Genomic DNA, 23,633 nt, shown 5'->3' on the forward strand with positions numbered 1-23,633 from the left:
TCTCTCTTCTTCCTGCCCTTTTTCTCACTTGCGCTCTCTTTCTTACACTCAGCCTTCATAGGCCCGCACTCACCACACTTGAAACACACCACAATTTTGTTTCTCCGCTTTTGCACCCTTTGCGCGGCCGGCTTGTATGTTGCGCTATATGCTTTTTCGCATTCGTTCTTTTTTTCTGCGTTCTTCTTCCGCATTTTGATGCATTAATGTGATCACTGCCAGCGCTTTATCATCTGTGGCCTTCCAATTCACATCCTCAGGGGCTTCCGTTGGTAACCGTTCACCTGATGCTACACTCCATAGCTCCTGGGGCACCAACACACTCCGCATTTACACACGCCAAGTGTCATAGTCCAACTTTTCTATTTGATAAATCCCGCTCATAGCTTATTACCAATTAGTCCTGAGCCACACCGATGTTAATAGTTCATAACTAGAAACAAACAAACTATATATTTTCTTCAACAGTAACAGCCGAGCCGTCGAATACAACTCTCAGTTTTGTCGTCGAACTTTCTTCTTTGTATGCACAATGATGAAGCATGAAGTATTTGAATTTGGAGATCTCTGCGCTGGGCACCAGTGACATGTGGTTGAGATCAATATACTCTTTCATAAATGCAGAGTATTTCTGCTTCAGAAGATGATTTCGAGCACACTAACGCTCCAAAGCCGAGTGCTGTGATTGATATCATCGAAGCTCTTTGAGTTGCGATGAACGATGAGAGTTTGGGGGCCAATTGCCACCTGATATGATCCAGCCGAGTTGAGTTTTCTGCAAACTGGCAACCCAGGTGCCAACATAATTGCCCAATACACAACAGCTCAAAGAAGAGAATAAGGGATCAGATAGCTGTATATTTAAGGGTATGTTCCAACCATTAGTAGACATTGAAATTCCAGGCTGTCAGTAATCCCCTGAGTGATGATTGCGGTGATGACAGTTGAATAGTCTGAAGTCGATTTCAGAATGTCTGCTGAGCTAAAACGATTGAAACCTCTTAACAATTAGTTTATTAACTATTTTTTGAGTTTACAGAGTTATGTGATAGACGCGAGCAAGCGAATAGATTGTCGCGCTGTCCGCTACTATGGATGAAATAGTCAATCTAACACGGCATTTGCTCTAAACAAGAGTTGATTGCTTACTAAAATCAATGCACGCGAGCCGCTGCGTGGGAGAAAAAGAGAACGCAAAAGGGAGAGTGTGATCTCGTTTATCTTCAATGCTAACATATGCGTTGAACTGCCGCTCTTAATTACAACGAAGCGATGGTTGCTGAGCCCAACAATGTCAATGCCAGAAACTGCACGAATGTTTTCACAGCACAACGTCAGATGAAACAGGTGATATATGAGCTTGAGGCAAAGAAGGTGACAGACGGACCGACAGCAAGACGGACATTGCACAAATCAAATATACTCATTTCACTCTCGTAAATGAGTATACAAAGAACATATATCCTGTAACGATACACTTTTTACAAATTCTGCACCAATAATAAAACTGCTCGAGTTTTTTTTTTTCGTTGGGTTGAGGTAGGAAAACATGCTTTATACACCGTCAGTCAGGTCATCACTTTGACTTTTTGGTGTGCGGGACTTCTGGGGCTCGAATCCAATTTGGAACCAGGAATTATCCCGCATTAACCTTCAAGGTGGAGCCCTGTGATGTGCTCTAAATGAGCGTTACCCTTTGTGTGCCTGCGTCCAGGTTATACTTCTTCCACTGTAGAATCTTTTCAGCGAAACTATGCTGTTGCACATTCGCTGTACTAATGTCTCTTTTGACTTCACTGACAATTTCTTCCAGATTGGTTCTTTCTACCGACCAATGTCTAATGTGTCTGCGGTTGTCGCTTCCATAAGGATGTCTTCTTCTGCCGTCGGACCGTCAATGTTTGCCATCAGTCTACTCAAAGACTCCGTCGCTGTTTTCCGCGTGTTCAGTTCTTCCCATAAGGTGAGTTTACTGTCTAGTCTAATGCCTAAATAACTAACTGTGCTCTGAGTCTTTATAATGTTTCCGCTTATTCGCATAGATTTCGGTGGGGATCTGCTTCTATGGTATTTCTGGCAAAAAGACGACTGCGATATCGTCGGCATATCCTATTAGTAACGAGTTTTCAGGCATTTCCAGTCTTAATATGTCGTCGTAGCTGATATTCCATAGGTCTGGTTCCACGATTGACCCCTGTGCAGCTCCTCCAGTCACTCTATACCGTTGCATACTTGTATGTGTGGCAAATCAGCTGTTTTCCGTCAAATCTGGATTTGAAAAGCCAATTGCGGGAAAATTCCAAAGCAGTAGGTAGCGGGAATTCTGGATTTAAAAAAAAATAATTTGCGTTTTTTCATCTTTTTATCTACTAAGCAAATTTTCGTATTTTGTAGGGATAACTCGTAGTAGAATTAAGTTTTGTTTATCATAGTGTAATTAGGTTCACAATGAACTAACTAAACTAGAATATGATTTATATTTAATTCAGTTTAACTTATTGTATAACAGTATTATTAATGATTCTATGTAAATGAAACGTAAACCTTTTTTAAAAGGTCTCTATATGAGGGTGAGGATATAAAGGTGGGGGTAAATTTTAACAAAAATCGAAACTGTATAAAATGCATCATAAAATATATTTTAAATTTGGAGACTCTAGCTTGAAAGATGTAGGAGATATAATTTTAAAACTGATTTTTGATAAGGTTTTTTATCGATAACAAAATAACGGGATGAGTTATCGATTTTTAATGATAAACTCGAAATGCGCGTGCTATTTACGGACATTTAAAATAAAATTTGAAGTCTCTAGCTTTTATATCTTCTGAAATCGACGCGTTCAAACATACGGACAGACCGACGGACGGACTGACAGACAGACAGACAGACGGGCAGAGCTAAATCGACTCAACTCGTCGCCCTGATCAAGAATATATACATTTTGTGGGGTCTGCCACGCCTCGTTCTGCCTGTTACATACATTTTAACAAAACCATTATAGCTTGATTTCCCATTTTCAATTGGTTCAGGGTATAAAAATGTATAAAACTTTCAATTACAATTAGCTCTTAACCATTATTAAACAAGTACGAAGGCTCTAGTCGAGACTGCTCGACTAGGAGATACACTGAAGCCTCAATTCTGCACTTCTTTTATGCACACACAAATACAGATGCATCCACACGCACGCATAAGCCCACGCTCTGCTAACTGCGCAGTAAGCAGCACCTGCGCTTGGGCTCGCTGCAGTGTGGGCAATATTATGAGAATTTATTAGTTGAATAATTTCATTTCTAGACGGATAATCTTAGTGAAACTTTCAGAATTAACATTTAAAATTTGGCGACTCTAGATCTAACAAGAAAGCTCGAGATCCCCTAAACTCTTCAAGCAACACACACATACAGACAGTTGCGTTTTCGTGGAGTGCGGTCGATGTTATTGTGATCCATTGTTGACTGTGCCTTGTTCCGGGGTTTTCCTTGCGAAGGTGGGAAAATCTTAAGAAAACGTGTATGCTGTGGGCGAGACGTACCCAGCGACTTCGAAAACTACCAGAGACTTCCTACGAGGCGGTTCGTGGAGTGGCCCAGCGGTGGAGTCCAGTGGTGCAGGAGAGGAGGGGCAGTAGCGTCATTGTTTTGGCGTCAGGGCTTTCCTCTTTTATTTTCCTTAAAGCGCGAAAAAATTTGAAAATTGAAACTCAGGTGCACTAACTCTAACAGCTGTTGGTAGTGTTGGAAATTGCAGCGGACAATCAGCTGCTCCCTAACTTTGGTGAATTGATAAGTCTTAGCAAAGACAGCAACCTAGCTGCTGGAGTGAAGTAGTTCACTGTAGTTAAGTTACTGCGGTCTCTAAACTCAAATTTTATTTGTTGCCATTGCCCACTAGTCGGAGCAAAAATGGATGCCATGATGGAGGACGAGCTGCAAGCTTTCGCGCGCCGTTCCTCGTTGCAGAGATCGCCACAGCAATAACAGAGGGCGTTGCCGCAGCCGTAGACTTCTAATCAGTCCTCAATAGTTGAGTGCCAGGCACCCAAGTCGTTAAAAGAAGCGTTAGCCCAAATAGGAGTTGCCCTAGAGGGTTTGTCTGCCCTATTTGGGGGTCAACGCCATATAAATGCCTTAATGAGAGAGAAGCTGGCTAGGCGGGTTAGTCTCCACAAGACGACCGAAGCGTTCTGTAATCGACTGGTTAAAAACTTTGGGGTATAGACCACGCCGGTCAAAAAAGTAGTTGAGAAAGCTTGCGCTAGAGCGATTACAGGTAGCGTTACGCCCAAGCGGTCAAGGGAAGTTGCCTCCGAACAGAGGAAAACTCCCTCAAAGAAACCGAGGCCAAATAAAAGTGCAGCGAACCCAAACATGCTACGTGTAGTGAAGAGCGACGCAAATTTAAAGCATCTGAGCGGCGACGTTCAAGGCATTAGGAAGACAGCTAAGGCGGACCTTTTGTTGCAATTGAGTATGAAGCCGGAGCATAGCGCTGAGGCTCTGCATGAAGCTGTAAGCACGGCCTTGGGCGACCGAGCGGTAGTTAAAACATTGCCGTATCCGAGCCGTGGATCAGCCTGAACGCTGTTTCAGGAGCATGCACAAAGCCACCGAAATGCAGTCAATGCGCCCGGAAAGGTGAAAAGCAGACGAATCTCTCAGCAGGCAGCTTCAAGTGCCCATCCTACGGTGAGGCTGGACGTAAAATTAAATGTTAAAGCTTCTTCAGCTTAACTTAAATCACTGTGTTGCTGTCCAAGATCTACTAGAACAGACCATAAGAGAAAAACGTATAGACGTATCCTTCCTCAGTGAGCCTCATCACCGTAGGTCAGCCTGCCATAGAACATGGGCAACAGACGCAAATGGCAAAGCTGTGTTAACTCAGCGATGTTAAGTCATGGTGTTGCACTGCTCAATACTGGCCACGACATCACCTTCAATCGGGCTGGATAAGGATCTGTAATTGACATTACTTTTGTCACTTCATCCCTCTTTCGGGCAGCGATCATAAGGCACTTCTGTTCACAATAGGTGAGCCACCTGCCAGGGCGTCAAGCTTGTGGAGAGATTCGTATCGGCTGGATACTTTTGATCCCGCGGTCTTTTTAAAGGCTATTCAGTCTCTCGGCGCAAGTGGTAATGCTGAGGCCAGAGCATGCCATATGGTAGCCCAAACTCAGAGTGCCTGCAATAGGAGCATGTTACATCGCAAACAGTTCACGCGACAACGGAAGCCTATGTATTAGTGGAATGTACAAATAGGTGGCATTCGACGCAAATGCATCCAGGCGAGAAGAAGCCACCAACAGGCTCGCGGTAGGTCTACGACTATACTCAGGTAGCTTGGAGCTTAAATCAATTGTGGAAACGCTCTTTCCAGAACGATTACGCTCCATTCATGCCCCTGTGTCCGAGGCTGCTGATCAGAGCTCAACGAGCACTCAAATTGTTTTAGTTACAGACGAGGAAATCTTAGCTCTCAGAGGTCTTAGAACCAACGCAACTCCAGGGCCGGACGGCATCCGAAATCGTTCGCTAAAGCTAGCCCTCGCCTTGCCCTAGTACGTTTGCCGAATTATACAATGAATGTTTAATTCAGGGGACGTTCCCTGCAAATGGAAAACCCATAACCTGGTATTGCTACTCAAGGCTGGCAAACCACCGGAAGAGCCATCGTCGTATAGACCAATCTGCCTCTTAGACACCATGGGAAAGGCGTTTGAGAAACTGATTTGCTCTAGACTGAAGACTAGTGATGCCAATTTGTCCTTTTTCCGGACAGATCTGTCCTGTTTTTAAGGGCTTTGTCCGGAAAAAATATCAAACATCCTCTATCCGGATTCCGGAAATCTGTCCTTTTTTGTGAATGCGAATCGTGTTCATATTTTCCCAGTTGGTTGGTTGTTTTTCTAGTTGATAGGTTGTGGATGCAACAGATTTTTATTAATTAACTTTACCGAACAGTTGAACAGAACTTTAGCATAAAATATACTAAATTGTGTACCGATATTTGTTTAAGAACAGTGCCAGTGAATTGCTTAGATACCTTGTATGTATTAGCGATATCGTTTTCAATTGCTTTTTAAATTGTGCTCCATGCGAAAAGTGTAATAAAATGCCCAAAGAAACGTATAGGCAAAAATTTCGAGATTGCTGGCTGCAACAGACAGATTTGAAGTCATGGATAGCCCGCGATGAAGACGCCTATAAAGCGTACTGCAGAATCTGCAAATGCAGTATTAATTGCAAAATCGACCAAATTCGAGCACATATGGCGACAGAAGAACATATGCAAAATGCTTCGTGCTTTGCGCAAAAAAACAAAATTTGTTTTAAACCGGCAGAATGTCCCGAATCTAGTCGTCAAGAAGCTGCAATAGCTCTGTTCGATGGTTACATACAAGGCTAATGGAAGGGAGTATTTATCCAACGAAATGCGACAATTATTTGTAGATAAGCTACCATTTAACAGTACCTCATACCTCTCAGCAAAATGGTGTTGCAGAACGCCTGATAAGAACATTAACTGAAAAGTCTCGCACCATGGTAAATGGCGCACAAGTTAATAAAATGTTCTGGGGTGAAGCTATTTTAACGACTACTTATTTAATAAATAGACTCCCAAGTAGTGCCCTAAGGGGCCACAATAAAACTCCATATGAAATGTGGCACAACAAGAAACCAAATTTAAAGTATTTAAAGGTGCTTTGTTCCATTGTGTATGTTCATCAAAATGTGGGAGAATGAAAGTTCGATGATAAATCATCTAAACCCATTTTTGTTGGCTTTGAGCCAAATGATTTTCGACTTTGGGGTTTAAGCGCAAGAAAGTTTGTGGTTGCAAGAGATGTTATTGTAGATGAAGCTACAATGAATTCTAGAGCTGATGCAGATTCTGTTGCAGATTCTGGGTTCCTGAATGAGAATAAGAAACATGAAGCCCTGGACCTCATTGATAATCCCAGTGATAGTGGGAATCATAAAGGTCATGATGATATCCTTAATAAGAGTAAGGATTGTGTAAATTCAGATTTTCTGAAAGCAGACCTCATTGACTTCCTTAATGAAGATAAGGAGCATAACGGTCAAGATAATATCCTTAATGAGAGTAAGAATTGCAAAAATTCAGATTTGCTGAATGAGGACCTCATTGCCATTCCTAATAAGGAGCATAAAGGCCAGAAGGGCATCCGTAATGAGAGTACGGAAGAAAATGCTGATATATGTGTATCAGATGATCAGTCTAAAACTCCTCTTGAAACACCATGTGTTGGTATGGAATCCATTGGTAAGCAATGTGATGTTAGACGAAGTGAAAGCTTAATGAACATACCAGCGACGTCTTACAAACTTTTAAACAGCTGTTTAATGAATGCGCAGAATTTACCCAATAATGTTCCCAAGTCCTTTGATGAAATCACGAATAGAGCTGATAAGGCAGACTGGCAGAAAGCTATAAAAGAAGAGCTGGAGTCTCATTATCAAAATGAAACATGGACATGATGAATTTGGAAGTCCAACCAAATATAAGGCGAGACTTGTAGCTCGAGGTTTTACACAGGAATACATGCTTGATTATGAGGAAACATTTGCTCCAGTAGCACGAATATCTAGCTTGCGTCTTATACTATCTCTGTCAAATCGATTTGATTTGGATTAGATAGGAGTGTAGATAGGTTAAGTCCTTGTCAGTCAACGTATATTAAAAACGTTTTAGAGAGATTTAATATGCAAGAGTCCAAGCCAGTTAGTACCCCACTTGCAACTAAAATTAATTATGAAGCATTGAACTCAGAGGAGGATTGTGATGCTCCTTGTCGAAACTTGATGGTTGCCCTATGTACATAATGATATATACGCTCCCTTATTTGTGTACATTAGTGAGCAATTTGAGCAGATATAGCAGCAAAAATAACAAATAACTGTGGCAATGCCTGAAAAGAGTTCTAAGATACCTGAAAGGTACGATTGATTTGAAATTAACGTATGTTAAGAGTTCAAACTATGAGAATGTCATTGTTGGATATGCTGACTCGGATTGGGCAGGTTGTGAAAGTGACAGGAAAAGTACGACTGGGTACATATTTAAAATGTTTGACTTAAATCTGATTTACTGGAATTGTATTGATTTGTAGGAATTCAGTAGCGGCTTCTTCTACAGAAGCAGAATACATGGCTTTATTTGAAGCAGTCAGGGAAGCTTTATGGCTTAAGTCTTTAATGCAAGGAATAAAGTTGAAAATATACAAGCCAATTAAAATCTATGAACACAACCAAGGTTGCATTAACATTGCGAATAACCCAACATGCCACAAACGCACGAAACTTATTGATATTAAATATAATTTTTCACGGGAAAAAATTGCAAATAAACTAATTATTGTTGAGTTTTTTTCTACAGATGGTCAGCTGGCGGATATGATGCGAAGCCTCTACCAGCAATGAGATTCCTAAGTCTGCGTGACCAGATGTGTCTGACTGAAGATTAACTAACAAAATGTCCTATGAAGCTACATTTGAAAAGAAATATATATATTTGAATATTTAATTTTTCCTTTAATTGTTCCTTTTGTATGGAACCTATTGTTCATGAACATGCATGAACATAGAAATATGATAAGTATGGGAACATACAATCTATGAACTCGACAGATGGCATACATAAAATAGATACCACATGTGAAAGTGTGAACTGTCAAACTAGAAATAAAATACGACTCTGACCCTTAGCGACAAGACAACGTAAGAGACGAGCATTGAGCCTTACAAACTCAGCGATAGGATAAGAATAGCTAATAGACCAACGCGGAGTCTTACACACTCAGCGATAAGATAAGAATATGCTGAGCCTTACACACTCAGCAATAGATACATTAGATTTAAGGGTTGACATTATGCATAAGTCTGTGTATATAAACCCGGGCTCAGAAGAATAAAGATCAATACGAAACTAAACACCATCATAGTCAAGTGTATTCGTTCGTGGTCCTTCGAGCCGGATGAAGTATTTTAATACTGCGATGCAGTCCACAAGGAAAAGTGTTTGTGTTTAGTACAAGTGAAGTTCTAAATAATTGTAGATTTGTGCATTGGCTTACCAACCCAAGCTGTGAGTCGAGGCACAGCAAGATCAACCTAGTGATCGAAACAAAAAAACCCCCCACGGGAAAAGCCTATGGATCTACAATAAACAAACAACTGTGTCGTCAACCATCAATATTTAACGAGATATATTTGATGGCATAATGGCAGAAATCAGGACCAAAGTTACCGATCACGCCATAGACACAGACCAACTTTATAGCTGGGAAACGAGACCGGAAACATCAAAGCATGAGATGTTTTTATTCGGTTGGTCGAGCCCAATGGTGAAGTTGTTTAACCTGTTGGACAATTGTGTTCAAAGAGTATGGCTGCACATTGAAGAGGTGCAGGCCAACATTGAGCTCAGCAACCAGGAAGATGCTCTAGACAGCAAAGAAACGCTAGAGTTCCTCTGGAATAAAGTCCAGTCAACGCTTACCGATTTGGAGGTTAAATATGATAAGCGTGTCCATGACGCACTGGACGTCAAAGTGTACACAGTGTCTAAAAGGCTGGAAAGAAAAATAAGTGCACTGCAAAACATAAAAGAAGACACTCCAAAGCGACCGAGACCAACACTTCCTTACTTTAATGGAAGTCCTAAGGCGTGGCCGACGTTCTTCGAGCAGTTCACCAAAATAATCCACAACAGAAAGGATATCAGCGACAAAACTAAACTGCTATACTTGCAAATGTATGTCAAAGGAGAAGATGTACAAATGATAAGCAATTTCGCAATGGAAGTGGGTAACTACAAGTTGGCGTGGGACTGTTTATGCAGACGCTACAAACGTTATTTGCCAGTGGACAAGGAACTGCCGAAGAATGATGATGAAGACAGAATCCGAAATTGTGTGAGAACCTCCGATAACAATGATGAGGTCACCGCTGATGAGATGCTAGCATCTCAGCCAGCTTTGAATGCAATTGTGTTCAAAAAGTGTGATTTTAGCCTGCCGGCGAGCCCCCACATGGGAAGAAATATAACTGAATCGACGGAACAAGAAAATAAAGTTCAAGTAGTAACAACAAAAACAAAGCTTGGTGAAGACAAGAGATCAATAAAGAAGATCTGGGCTCCACCAACTCCGACATGGGATTCGGAGGGCATAGAAGATGAGGACAAGAATGGAATTTCTGCCACAACTTCGACATCGACGTTGAGTATCGCTGAAGATACATCAACAGATATCCAATTGGAAGTTCGACCAACGGATGATATTTCCACAGTTGGCAGCATGACGGAAGATCAAATTTCTGCGGAGACTGCAACAGCGGCTGTATGTGCAGCTGAAGAGAACAGCGACAATACCGACTCAAACTCTCCAGTGATGACCACAGCAGCGCTACCAACTATGGAGACTAAAACTGCAAGTACAACATCGGAAAGGGATTCAATTGGAAGTAGCAGCAACATTTTAAAGATAACAACCATAACCACTACAAGCGAATCAATATCTGTTCTAAAGCATCAGGATCAAACGAAGGATATCTACCATTTGGAAGCTTTGGCTTCGGCAACAATGAAACGATTGACAACTTCCTCAACAGATGCAATCAGCTATACTAATGCAACAAATGATGACACCTATAAGCAGCGGAAGTTCTTCAAAGAGGCTCGACTTCACTTGGCATGGGAGCCGCCACCTAAGCAAAAGTCCAAGGTACTGGTGGCACACTCGGTTTATCTGGATGTCACACTCTCTGGGCCCCGCAGAATGTTCAGGCACGAACATAAGGATTGGATTGGTGATCATTTCGTCAAGAATATTAACAATTATCAAATTTGTATTTGTCCTGTATATTATTAAGATTTCCACAGACAGCAATTCTGGAAGTCACACACTTGGCCCCCCGCAGAATGTTCAGGCATGAACATATGAATATACGATGATCGTATACATGCCTCCGACGAACTCAGCGACTAGCAGGTAGTGCGCTGTGAAAAGATGAGGGTCACATGCACGGACTGCATAAATAGACAAATGACCCAAGCAATAGATTTAAAGGTTGAAATTATGCATGAGTTTGGGTATACAGTCAAGTGTACTCGTGCATGATCCTTCGAGCCGGATGAAGTATTTTAATACTTCGATGCAGTCCACCGGGATTGCAGAAGATATTTGGCATGCAAGTATTGCACCAAATCACACAACAATTTGCTTCACGAGGAAGCGAATAAAAGATCTTCAGCAGCAATTGTCTCAAAGAAAGCAACGGACAAGATACGTTGCTGGCAACTGCACGTATTCGGATCAAAAATAAGTCCGGAAAATACGAGCAGCTAAAAGCTCTCATCGATGGAGGTTCGCAAAGAACGTTAATATCGGAGGAAGCTACACAACAACTAAAACTGCGCAGAATCAAAAGGAACGTGGAAGTTCAAGGAATTTCACAAAATGTTGAAATTCTAAAAAATAGCGTTTGCTTGACAATCAAGCCACGCAGGCACTTGTGATGCCAAAACTACAAAGAGCTCTACCGAGCAAGAAAATTGGCATGGATGTCAATAAAGACTGGATGGGCTGTGAACTAGCAGACCCACATTTCAACGAGCCCAGCAGAATCGATGTAATCATTGGCGTTGATTTGCTTCTCTTAATAATGCTGGGAAATGTTAAAAAAGTCAACGAAACACTGGGACAAAAAACAGAACTTGGATGGATTGTTTCCGGCAATATAGCTAGATCATCAAACAACAAGGTGATCAGCGCAACAACAACGATATGCCTGGATGACCTCGAACGCTTCTGGGAGCTGGAAAGTAACTCAAGCGACGCGGAAGAAAATGAGTGCGAGAAAATATTCCAAGAAACAACCAATAGGGATGAAGAAGGCCGGCTAGTGGTGTCCATACCATTTAAAAAAGAATTCGAGTTAGGAAACTCGCGCAAACTGGCTATGGTACGATTAATACAAATGGAGAAAAATTTCAAGAAGTATCCGCAAATACTTGCGGAATATAAAGACTTCATAGATCAATACCTAAAGCTAGGTCATATGGAACCGGTAGACACTATCGACCAAGGCAAATACTATCTGCCACATCATCAGTAATCAGACCAAACAGCCTGACTACTAAGTTGAGAGTAGTGCTCGACGCTTCAGCAAAGACTTCTAATGGATTAAGTCTAAATGATGTGATGCTATTCGGGCCAAAATAAAAAAGGATATCTTCGATATCTTAATAAAATGGCGACAATGGAAGTAAGTGATGACAGCAGACATCGAAAAAATGTACCGCCAGATTAAAGTCGCCAAAGCTGATCAGGAATATTAGTACATCCTCTGGAGAGATGACCAAAAAATGCCAATAAAGGAGTACAAGCTGACTACAGTGACATACGGGACTGCAGCCGCACCATTCTTAGCTGTTTGCTGTCTTCAGGAATTAGCAAACCAACATTGCCAAGGAAACAATCAGCTAATGAGAACAATCAAAGAAGATTTCTACATGGATGACCTTATTACTGGTTGCGACTCGATAAAGGACTGCATCAACACTCAAACAGCAATCTTGGATATCATGGAAAAGGCAGGCATGTATCTAAGAAAATGGGTATCAAATGATGACAGAATCATTGCTGGAATTGAAGATGGCGACTCAACCGAAAAAAATAATCATAAACAAAGACGAGTCTGTCAAACCTTTGACTACAATGGGACCCCAAAAAAGATATCTTTACATTTGTTGTCGATTGCCCAAAATTAGAACGCATTACAAAACGTCTAATTTTGTCGCAATTTGCAAGAATCTTCGATCCACTGGGATGCTTTATACAAGAGCTATGGAAACTACCGCTAACTTGGGACGAAGAACTGGAGCCTAGTTTCGTCAATTACTGGCAAAAATACGCAAGCGCGCTACCAGAGCTAGCAATAATCAATATATCACGCTGGTCGGGAAAATCGAACACTGATCGGATTTATACATGGATTTTGTGACGCATCAGAAAAAGCGTACACAGCGGTGGTTTATACAAAGGTTGGAGACAAAATAACTTTGCTAGCAGCGAAAAGCAAAGTAAACCCAATCAAAAACAAGAAGACAATCCCCAAGTTGGAACTATGTGCAGCCCACATACTGTGCAAACTATTAGATAAAGTTCAAGCATTAATAGGAAATCACATCAAAACGCTAGCATCGAGTGATTCACAAATTGCACTTGCTTGGATAAAGAACAAGCGTAGCAAAGATAAGTTTGTCAAAACTAGTGTAGACGAGATAAACAAAAGACTGCCGAACGTCGAATGGAAATACGTCAAATCAGCAGACAACCCAGCAGATGTTGCCTCAAGAGGAATTGCCCCGGAACACTTAGCAGCATGCGACATATGGTGGAAAGGGCCTCAGTGGTTGACAGAACAACTACATCAGTGGCCACAACTTGAAGTGCCAGAAACTGTCATAGTAGCAATTATAACAACAAAAGCTAATAAGTGTGATGGCTAACATATTACGATTTATTGCAAAATCAAGAGGAAAGAACCATCAGCCGACACACCCAACAGTCGAAGAACTGATACAAGCCAAAACACTCATCATAAAATTAACAACATCTTGATTTTGGGCAAGAGATAAATTTACTCAAAGCGAGGAAACCACTGGGAGCTAAGAGTAAATTACAAGCGCTCAACCCATTTCTGGATGGTGACGAAGTCTTACGTGTGGGAGGCCGCCTCCAAAGTGCATTGTAGTTGGAAATGGCCAGTCAGCTAATGGGAAACTTACCAGTGTATCGAGTAACTGGCGATTACCCATTCCAAAACACTGGCATTGATTACGCTGGGCCTTTCCACATTAGATGTTCCAAATGAAGAGGCCAAAAGTCATACAAAGGGTACATATGTTTATTTGTATGCATGGCCACAAAAGCCCTACATCTGGAAGCTGTCAGTGACTTATCATCAGATAAGTTTTTCGAAGCTCTACATCGATTTTTTGCAAGACGAGGCAAAAGTCAAAATATGTATTCAGACAACGGCACTAATTTTGTAGGTGGCGCTAGAATATTGGACAAGAAGCTGGTCGCAGCTATAAAAGAAAATAGCAGTATCGCACCAGTGCTGGAACCAGAGGAGGCATAAAATGGCACTTTATCCCGCCGGCAAGCCCTTACATGGGAGGAATATGGGAAGCTGGAATAAAATCCGTAAAACACCACCTTAAGCGAGTCATCGGCGATAAAAGCTTCACGTTTGAGGAGTTTTCGACACTGCTATGTCAAATTGAAGCAGTACTAAACTCACGACCCTTAGTTACCTTAAATAATAACACAGAGGGAGACGACATATTAACACCAGGTCATTTCATTGTTGGACGACCACTAATTGGAGCTCCAGAACACTTTGAAGAGCATCGAAAAATCGGATCTTTGGATAGATGGAGGCACATGCAAAGAATCAGAGCAGAGTTCTGTAGGAAATGAAAAGAGGAATATTTAACATCACTGCAACAGCGAACCAAATGGCGGCAAGCAAATGCAAACCTCACAGAAGGCCAACTTGTCTTATTAAAACAAGAAAACACACATCCCGCTAGATGGCCTATGGGAAAAATTACCAAAACTACAAAAGGACTAGATGATAAAGTTCGAGTAGTCACAATAAAAACAAATATTGGTGAGGTTAAAAGATCAGTAAACAAGATATGTTTACTACCCAGTAATGAAAAGGAAAAGCAAGACGCAGCAGACGGCCAAGTCTGTGACCGGAAAAGCGACAATTTTAAGTCTGCTAATGATGTTGCAGGTAGCAAGTACTACAATTACGCCTGCTATAAATACAGCCACCAAACTTAAAATTCAAGATATGGATCCACAAACGGCAATGCTAATGGATAACCAAGGAAAAGTGCACCCATCGATAATCGAACCAAATAAGATGTTAGCCGAACTCAACAAAATCCAACAGAAACTGCAGAGGAACCAACTTCTCCCTGGCGAAAACTCTCCAAAAAGGCTTCAGTTAGTGTACAAACTCATGAAAGCGCAAGCTATATTTAAAGACAACATGCTTGTCATAGACGCAAGACTGCCAATATACATAAATCAGCATGCCACTCTCTTCGAAGCAGTACACATACCACTTGTACTGAAAGGAAGAAAGGTCATTCCGAGGACTAAGACGAAATTCGTTATCTTCAACACTGAGATAAACGCCTATCAACCAATGACTGAAATGGAAGTCGGTCAGTGCCGGCATGAAGACAAGACCACATACCTATGCGAAGGAAGTTGGGTGTGGGAAAATGCAGATGACGAAAGTTGTGAAATATCTCCCTTAAAACCGAACAAGAAGCAGCCGTGCAAGATGATGGAATACGAGGAGGACACGTTCGTCAAAAAACTCAATGGAAAAAACCGCTGGCACTTTAAAGTGTTTGAGAAGAAGTCAGCCCTCATCATATGCGGAAACTACGAGGACATGGTCCTGTTACCAAACCAAGGCATAATCGAGCTATTCGCTGGATGCTCAGCCAGGATAGGTAAAATTAACATTATAACTCCACAGGACCTAGTATCTACAAATACTGCGAGATACGCTCCACTCTTCCTTAAAATAATCGACCAGAACACCACATGGGATCCAACACCACTTCAACACATTGTCGTAAATAACTCAGTGGAGCTACAACGGGTACAACAGAGTATTAAGGAGTTGCACCGTCATAAAGTACACATTGAAGATCTTCTCCTCCACACAATGAATGGACATATTTCTTTGGGACTAGTAATAATTATAATATCTCTTTTTGCCTTTACCTAATTAAGAAAAGAAACCAGAGACAGCAATTGTTAGCTATCACCTTCTCTGGCCCCCCCGCAGAATTTTCATGAACAGGCATGAACATAGAAATATAATAAGTATGGGAACATACAATCTATGTACTCGACAGATGGCATACATAAAATAGATACCACATGTGAAAGTGTGAACTGTCAAACTAGAAATAAAATACGACTTTGACCCTTAGCGACAAGTTAACGTAAGAGACGAGCACTGAGCCTTACAAACTCAGCGATAGGATAAGAATAGCTAATAGACCAACGCGGAGTCTTACACACTCAGCGATAAGATAAGAATATGCTGAGCCTTACACACTCAGCAATAGATACATTAGATTTAAGGGCTGAAATTATGCATGAGTCTGGGTATATAAACCCAGGCTCAGAATAATAAAGATCAATACGAAACTAAACACCATCATAGTCAAGTGTATTCATTCACCTATTTTTGTTTCTTAAATTCATATTAAATGTTAAATTCTTATTTTATTTTATAATTGAATGTTTAATTTTTTCATTAATTTTCAATTGAAATTTAAATAATATTAGTATTATTTAGAATGGTCTGGTTGGGTTTTGTCTGGGTTTCCCCAATCCATCGCAACGAATGTTAGAGCATATTATTGTAATTACTCTCCAGAAAGGTACAGCATATCAAGTTAAAAAATCATCTACAATTGAATTAATGTATCATGAATTTCATCACAATGTTTAGAAACACTCATGACGCAAAATATAGCAATAGTTTGCAACATGTTGAAATTAATTTTCATGCAAAAGCAACATCGATCGTCATGTTGACTGTCGCGACGCTAGTCTAGAAACATTATGTGTCTGACGAATTTGACTAGCACGCATAGAATGTTGCTGCGTCGCGATCTGTCTTGTTGCGATTCTTGAGCTGTGTAGATCGATGTGCTGTGCCGTGCTTAAGCCAAAATATAAGTCATAATACAAAGTATAACAACTACTGTGTGATCTTATTTCGGGCTGGTTTTCAAACATTATGCCTAACACGCGGGGACCAAAACAGGAACGACGTCTCCTTTTAATGAGCGTCATAAGGTACGTTATCCTCTATGCTGCGCCAATATGGTACGAGCGATTCCAACGCCGAGCTACAGCCGGGGCACTTGCGCCATTTACAGACTGAGTGCAATCAGAGTCTGACGTCTCTGACGACGCGAAATTGTGTAAAATGCATTTTAATATACATTTTTAATTTGGAGACTCTACCATTCAAGATGATAGTGATATAATTTTATAACTGATTTTCGATAACGATCTTATCGATAAAAAATATCGGAATGAGTTACCGTTTTTATACCCTGAACCACTGACCAAACAACACATAGATGAGACATGTAGAGCACACGTTTTCAGCGCCGAAAATATGTGGATGAGAGACTGCTCAGCTTCGTATTTGCTCGGCTCAGTTTTGAAGCTTAAGCAGTGAAAATAGAGCACAACAAAGCATGAAGCACGGCTGTGCGCTATGTGTCCTACTCTCTCTTACTCTACCTCTCTCTTCTCTCTCTCTCACTATGGTCACTCAAGTCATCCAACTCAGCAGCGCATAAAAATTGAAATTTGTCCACGACGATATAGATTGGGAAGATAATTGTGTCCCGATGTGATAGTTTGTAAATTGTAGACTGACTGTCAAATGGGCCTTTATGAATTAATCAATCATTTGCGCAATAATGTGTGCAGTTTGACATGTCTATTCATGTCACATTTTATCTTTTTATAGTCAGCAACCCGATATATTCCAAAGCACTATAGGTAAAAATTTCGATTTTTTTGGCATTTATTAAAAAAAAATGTTGTTTACAATTTAAAATTTTCTTTTATTTATTGAATATATATACTTCAACTAGATTGAAGAGTATTTTTTTTTTTTAATTTAGGGACTACCATTAATATTTTACACATACTCAAAGCACTAACCAGAGAACACATAGACCGGACACGTAGTGTAAAGTGCTTTGCACACTTTTTTTTTTGACATTACGACCCACACAACTTCGTATTTGCTCGGCTCCTCACTTTTATGTTTAGGCTACTAAAATATTCGAGAGCACAATCATTTTGCTTCTGGCGCTCGACCAAGATGGTCGATGGTTGAACAAAAGATCCCTCTGTGCTCAATGTTTCCCTTGTTCTCTCTCTCTCTCTCTGCGCTCTTTGCTCTCTCAAATGTGTATATGTGTGTATGCATGTGAGCACAAGCAGCAGCTCTGAGCTGCCAGCTCACGAAAATTGAAATTTCTTCGCAGCAAGAACCCATGCCTTCCCTTCTGTGTGAAGAGTATACCGAACTTATCAAACCGTTTGCCAAGCTCGTACAAAATCTGTATATGTGTTTCCGATATTATTTGTGAAAAGTGTATGAAAGCGTTGGTGCTCATAGTAAAAATGCTTTCGCGACGAATGTGCACGCACCCACTCTCCCTCGCTACATGTATTATGAGCATTTGTATGCCTGTGTGCGTAGCTCTTGCTGCTTTTAGCAATTTTAGGTCCCTGCATTTGCATTTGGTTGATCTTGAGAAGTGCCTCACACTTATATGTACATATATATGTATGTATGATTGTGTGTACGCAGGGGACGAGATGCCCACAATTGTGGGATATCACTTGTAGAAGGATTTGTATGCCTACATATGTATGTGCCTTTACATGTTTTTTGTTTTTTTTTTTATATTCGTTTATTAACAGTTTTAATAATACAAGGTGCAAGTTGCGTGGTGGCTAGGATAGTGCGCGATGCTTGCGGGACGGCCGTAAAGCATTGCTACCTTAACCTGGGACAGCTCGACTTCTCGTTCGCTCGACTCTGCGCAGCTCCATCATCACTGTGGCCGCGAAGGTGCTTGTTAGTTCGTAAGCTTCCTCCGATTCCAGCATGGTGTTGACAATGTTGTCCGCTCTGATGGAGCGGCCCAGTGCCTCTTCCAGACGACGCCTCTCCTCCAGGAACCGTCCACATTCGAAAAGAATGTGGTTGGCGTCTTCCACGTGCCCTCGCTCGCACCAGGGGCACTCGTCAGATTCCTCGTGGCCGAAGCGCTTCAAATAGCTCCGAAAGCATCCATGTCCCGAGAGGATCTGCGTAAGGTAGAAGTTTACCTCGCCGTGCTTGCGGTTGACCCATGGTTCAAGCTCCGGGATGAGCTTGTGCGTCCACCGCCCTTTAGCTGAGTTATTCCACTTTCTTTGCCATCGTGAAATGTTGTTTGCCCTGATAGCGTTGGGTCGTGCAGGCGCGTGCGAATTTCGCTCCACGGCTTCGGCGACTAAGTACTCCAATGGTACCATACCAGCTATGACGAGCGCCGCGTCATCGGAGATAGTCCTGAAAGCGCAGCTGACTCTGATTGCGCTCAGTCTGTAGAACGCGCAAATGCCCCGGCTGTAGCTCGGCGTTGCCATCGCTCTTGCCCATATGGGCGCAGCATAGAGGATGACGGACCTAATGACGCTCATTAGAAAGAGACGTCGTTGCTGTTTAGGTCCCCGCGTGTTAAGCATAATTCTTGAGAGTGCTCTACAAGAATCAGCTGCCTTTTTTTGCACATACTCTAAGTGCTCGCGGAAAGTTAATCTTGTGTCTATCATGACACCAAGATACTTTATCGCCCTCTTTGACGCAATGGTGACGCTGCCGATCTTTATATTGGCAGTTTCCACTCTTTTGCGACTGCTGACTAGGACAACTTCAGATTTGTGTGCCGCTAGCTCGAGCCCAGCTCCAGTCAACCAGTTTCGTATGCGATTAATACTTTCGCTGCACATATCCTCTGTATCTTTGAGCTCCTTTCCTATGGCTACGACAGCTACATCATCAGCAAAACCAATGGTGTGCGCACCTGTTGGTAGTTCCAAGCGCAGTACGCCGTCGTACATGATATTCCATAGGAGAGGCCCCAGCACTGAGCCTTGGGGTACTCCAGCTGACACTGTATGAGTTTGGGGACCCTCACTCGTGTTGTATACCAGTGTTCTTCCTCTGAAGTAACTCTTTATTGTTTCTTGAAGATATTTAGGGATATTATATTGTGACAGCGCATTCAGTATCATATCCCAACTAGCTGTATTGAAGGCATTCTTTACGTCCAGGGTCGCAATAATGCAGTATTGCTTCGTCCCATGCTTCCATCTTGTGCCATGGATGGCGGAGGTGGCCAGACACATCTTTGTTTAGCGCAACCGTTGTTGACCGGGCCTTCCGGAATCCAAATTGGTTTGGTGACAGGCCTCCGGCGCTAGTAATCGCAGTCTCCAGTCTGGAGCAGATCAAACACCTTTCCCATGGCAGATCGGTCTGTATGAAGATGGCTCATCTGGTGGTTTGCCAGCCTTGGGTAGCAACACCAGGTTCTGGGCTTTCCATTTTGCCGGGAACGTCTCTTGTATTAAACATTCGTTGAATAATTCAGCGAACGTATTAGGGTGCAAGGCGAGGGCTAGCTTTAGCGCACGATTTGGGATCCCGTCCGGCCCTGGAGCAGTGTTGGTTCTAAGACCCCGGAGAGTTAATATAATTTCTTCCTCTGTGACTAAAACAATTTCAGTGCTCATTGAGCCCTGATCAGCAGACTCGGACCGAGGGGCGTAAATGGAGCTTAAACTTTCTGGAAAGAGCGTTTCCACAATCGATTGAAGCTCCAGACGATCCGTAGGCTGCACCTGTCTACCTGCGTATAGTATTTTAACTACTATTTTATATGCCCTGTCCATATTCGGCTGAGTTGCACAACTCTAAAAAACATTCTCTTTTGCTTGCCCGAATGGCCCTCTTCAACTGTCTTCTAGCTGCCTGGTAAGCTAATTGTTTCTCTAAAAACGTAGACCTACCGCGAGCCCGTTGGTAGCTTCTTCTCGCCTGGATGCATTTGCGACGAATGTCACCTATTTGTACATTCCACTAATACATAGGCTTCCGTTGTCGCGTGACCTGTTTGCGATGTAACATGCTCCTATTGCAGGCACTCTGAGTTTGGGCTACCATATGGCATGCTCTGGCCGCATTACCACTTGCGCCGAGAGACTGAATAGCCTTTAAAAAGACCGCGGGATCAAAAGTATCTAGCCGATACGACTCCCTCCACAAGGGTGACGCCCTGGCAGGTGGCTCACCTATTGTGAATAGAAGTGCCGTATGATCGCTGCCCGTATAGCTATCGCAATGGCTCCATGTTGCTCCCCGAAAGAGGGATGAAGTGACAAAAGTAATGTAACAGATCCGTATCCCACCCGACTGAAGGTGTACTCGTGCCCAGTGTTGAGCAGATCTCCAGTAGGATACGACCTCTGGCATTTGTTGTGAGGCTACCCCATTCTAACGCCCAGGAGTTAAAATCTCCAGCTATAATGGCCTTCCGACCTCTAGCATCCTCGGCAAGCTCGTCGAGCACCGTCGTGAATTCACTGAGCTGCATGCTGGGGGCCAGATAGCAACTGTAAAGCCATAAGTTGCCATATCGGCCGCGTACGAACCCATTGAATGACTTAACGTCTATACATTTTCCCGAACGGTCTGCTCAAGAAGGTCTTGGGCAGCAATACAATAATTTAGGTTAAGCTGCAAGAGCCTTAACATTTCATTTTACGAGAAGCTCACGGTAAGATGGGCACTTGAAGCTGCCTGCTGAGTGGTCCGTCTGCTTTTCACCTTTCCGGATGCAGAGGCTACATTTTGGTGGCTTGGTGCATGCTTTTGTACTGTGACCCATCTCTCCACACCTGAAACAGGCGCCGAGCTGGCCGAAGCGATTTGATAGCCTCAATGGGGAGTGAGCTATCCTTCAACTCCACTCTGATTGCCTCCAAGATCTCCTCTTTACTTGCTAACTCATCTAGGTCGCGAATCTCAATTTGAGCCGATTCGGTAAGTGTTTTAACTACCGCTCGGTCACCCAAGGCTTTGCCTACAGCTTCGTGCAGAGCCTCAGCGCTATGCTCCGGCTTCCTACTCAGTTGCAACGAAGCATGTCCGCATAGCTGCAACCACCTACACCTGAAACCGCGATGGCGTCGCTCCTGGGACGTTTTTGCAGCGGCTTGCGTCCCTTAACAACAGCTGTTCGAATTCGTCTGTCGACCTACCTGGTTGGTTTTAACGGCTGCAGCCTGTAGAACCATTGGCTCTATTGAATTTGCTGCGCTTTTATTGTGCCTCGGCTTTTTCGAGGGAGTTTTCCTCTGCTCAGTGGCAACTTCCCTCGACCGCTTGGGCGTATTACTACCTGCTGTAGCACTAGCGCTCGCTGTTTTAGCATTCTGAACTACTTCTTTGACCAGCGTGGTCTGCACCTCGCAGTCTTTGACCGGTCGGTTGCAGAACGCTTCGGCCGTCTTGTGGAGACTGACCAGCCTAGCCAGCTCCTCTCTCATTAGTGCATTTATTTATTTATTTCTTAAAGCTATTGACAAAAACGAGAGTCAAATTAAATTAAAAAAGAAAAAGCCTAAACAAAGTACAGGATATAATATCAATAGTAACACCGACCCGATGGGGGTATTTTATTTGCCAGTCCGGCCAGCTATGTCCACGTCTCACAGCCAAATATGGTCAGTGAAACTAATGATGCAATAAAAAGAAGTGTTAGTAGGAAAACTTAGAAAAAAATATTAAATGTAAAATAATAAATATTTCTTAAAAATAAATAAAAACAAATATATAAAAAAAAAAGAAAAAAATGTGATAAATAAGAATTAGTACAGAAAAAGTAAGGTTTTAAAAGAAATTGCAAGAAAAGTTAATAATAAACAAGTAAGAACGTTGCAGTCGGGCGCTACCGACTGCGGAATACTCATTCACAGTCCCTTTGTAAATTTAATTTAATTAAAAAAAATTAGTACAAAACAATTATGCTTTTTGATTATATTGTAGCTTCTGGTAATTTTTATCGAGTAATCGATAATTATTATATTGATCGTGCACTTTTTGAGTACAAATGTATGGTAATTTTCGTTAATAGCTTTCGGTCACACCTATTGCAGATTCTTTAGCGTTTGCTTACATTACAAATGCGCGCTTTTTAGCATTCTAAGAATTGCGATTGATTTATGGATTTTCTAGCTGTTATTGTAGTTTTGTCAGATGACGCTCTGTTATTAGCTTATTGTATTTTAGCTACCAGTTTGTGAAGCAAAGCGATAGCGTGGGCGCTAAAGGCGTCGCAAGTTATGTTACAGCGGCGGAGGTTCAAGTCCCCATTAAGGTTGTGTTTTTTTTTCATACATATTTCGTTTTTTATAAAATAGATATTTTATTCTTTTTTCTAATTGAACAATTTTATAAGTTTAAATTTGTTTCTTCTTAAAAAGCCCTCATATATGCATGTATATGTATGTACATAAGTCTGCACGCATATGTAGCATCAAGCATTCCAGCCTTTCTTATGCACGCGCTTATTTGTATGTGTGTATGTATGTAATGCAAATTTATCATCCGCTACTCTGGCTCTTCTTTTCTATAATGCGTCATATCAAGAATCTCATTTTTGCATTACATTTTAATTGCTTTTGTTGACAGTAGGCGGTAGCGCTGTCGGCAAAGGCGCCGGCTAAATTTGTGCTTGTTATTTTGACAAACATGGCTTGGGTGCGAGTTCGAATCCCGCGGAAAACTCTTTTTTGTAAATTGCAAATTTTGTTAATTTAGCTTCTTTTATATTTTTTAAATATTTAAATTTTATTTTTAAATTTTATAAAATCTTTCCTTCCGTGTTATCAATGCCTATTAAGCCT

At 41.9% G+C, this 23,633-nt stretch overlaps 1 long non-coding RNA gene across 1 annotated transcript in view; it reads right to left on the minus strand.

Moving 5' to 3' along the window:
- Nucleotides 1-20,082, minus strand: part of LOC149091995 (uncharacterized) — a 128,370-nt gene extending 108,288 nt beyond the window's left edge. Inside the window, exons 1-2 of the long non-coding RNA XR_016196439.1 lie at nt 19,817-20,082; nt 19,459-19,665 (exon numbers count right to left, since the gene is read on the minus strand). This is a non-coding gene — a long non-coding RNA (uncharacterized LOC149091995). The remainder of the gene's footprint in view (nt 1-19,458; nt 19,666-19,816) is intronic.
- Between the last annotated feature and the right edge of the window lie 3,551 nt (nt 20,083-23,633).

Source organism: Drosophila navojoa, chromosome 3 (assembly GCF_054131105.1).
Source record: "Drosophila navojoa isolate 15081-1374.11 chromosome 3, UAZ_NAV_1.0, whole genome shotgun sequence".
In the NCBI taxonomy this organism is placed as follows: Eukaryota; Metazoa; Arthropoda; class Insecta; order Diptera; family Drosophilidae; genus Drosophila; species Drosophila navojoa.